A 1,979-nucleotide genomic window follows, 5' to 3' on the forward strand; every position below is an offset into this window, starting at 1 on the left:
TGGGGCAATCTACTTCCGTAGTGATACTGCCTCGGAAACCCAAGGAGGGGTCGCTATGAGTTGGGTCCGACTCAATGGCACACAACAACAAAACAACAGTCACCCTTTGCGCCTAGAACTGAACTTACTCTAAATGACTTAACTTTCAGTCAAACAATAGATGGGCCTACAAGGTGAACAATTATATCAGGGAGGTGCATTTCTTAGAACAATCAACCATGGGAGATCAGAAGGGCAGCATTTGCAAAGGGGGAAAGTTCAGAAGGCAGGAATTCTTAGGAAAGACAGACAAAGGGTAAATAAAGGTAACCACAGGGAGGAAGGGAGAGAAGAGCTGTTACATTATGGGGATTGCAGTCCAAGTCACGAAGCAAAATGTGTATGAACTGTTCAATGGAAAATGAATTTGCTCTGTAAACTTTCACCCAAATCACAATAAAAAGTTAAAAAAGAAAAAAAGAAAGAAAGAAATGCTGTCCTAGAATTCTTCTTCAGTAGTCAGCATCTACTGATAGAGAGCAAGGGGTATGTGGATCAGTTACAGTGGCTTAAAGTATGTGACAATTCAACAATTAAAGATGAATAGAAATAATGGCCCAGGTATTGAGGGTCAAGCTGAAGGCAGCCATTATTTATAATTTTTATGGAATGTCTACTGAATGCCGTGCATCAGGCATTTTGTTAAGTGCTGCCTGTGGATTCTCTCTCTTAAGCCTGACCCCTAGCCATCTGAATCTAGCCTCCACTCTTAGCTACCTCACTCTACACCTCCTTTCTTACTGGGTGTATAGGTCAGTGTTCAGTCAGGGGAGCAGAGCACTGCGAGTATTTTGGGAATAAAGGATTTGTTATAGGAATGAGACATTACCCAAAAGAGAGTAACTGGGGAAGTGGAGGCCTAGAAGGGAGGGGACTGTCAGTAGTAAGAGAGGGCTCCAAACCAAACTCACTGCTGTCAAGTCGATTTGACTCACAGTGACCCTGCCTTAGGTTTCTGAGGTGGTATCTCTATGGAAGTAGATTGGCCCACCTTCCTTCTGAGGAGTGGCTCGTGGGTTTGAACCACCAACCTTCTGGTTAGCAGTCAAACGCCTTAGGCATCTGTCTGGTACCTCTGTCTGTTATCTGTTTATCGACATCTCTCAAGAGGAGTGGCTAACGCTCCCATTCTGCTTTCCAAATTTCACACCAGATTCCCTTTTTGCCATCTCTAACTTAGAGCTCTGTAGGAAGGGGATTCTGGAAATGTACATATTTGTAAATGGTGCATGTATGCTCATATATATAATAGAGCATATGGGGGCACAGTTACAGAAACTACTTAGACATCAGGAGTCAACCGCTGGATTTGAAGGCTGAGGACCACAGTCTCAGGAAAGACCTAGGTCAACTGGCAAAACACAGTTTGCAAGACTTGAAAGACACTTGAACAACCCCTCAAACTATTGCCCTGAGACAACCTAGTAACTTGAAACAGTAGACACTCCTGGAAACCATCTTTCAATCAAATAATAGATGGGACTATAAAACAAACAATAACACCTGTGAAGACTGTGCTCCTTCAAACAATCAACTATACAAGAAGAAAAGGGCAACAGCTGCCCAAAACCAAAGATAAGAGAGCAGGGAGGGACAGGGAAACCAGATGAATGGAAACTGGGAATCCAGGGAGGAAATGGGGAGAGTGCTAACACATTTTGAGGATTGCAACAGTCAGCCCCAGGGTTACGGGTGAGAAGAGACAACGCAGGGACGCCAGAGTAGCAGGTCGGAAGAGCAGCAGAAAGGGGATAAAAGCCTTGAACCCGGACAGAAGAGCAGTCAGCCCCAGGGATACAGGTGAGGAGAGATAACTCAGGGACACCCAGAGTAGCAGGCCGGAAGAGCAGGAGAAAGGGGATAAAAGCCTTGAACCCGGACAGAAGAGCAGTCAGCCCCAGGGATACAGGTGAGGAGAGATAACTCAGGGGCGCCCAAAG

The sequence above is a fragment of the Orycteropus afer genome, unplaced genomic scaffold (assembly GCF_000298275.1).
Source record: "Orycteropus afer afer isolate SDZICR_OR568_19922 unplaced genomic scaffold, OryAfe1.0 scaffold00354, whole genome shotgun sequence".
NCBI classification, from domain to species: Eukaryota; Metazoa; Chordata; class Mammalia; order Tubulidentata; family Orycteropodidae; genus Orycteropus; species Orycteropus afer.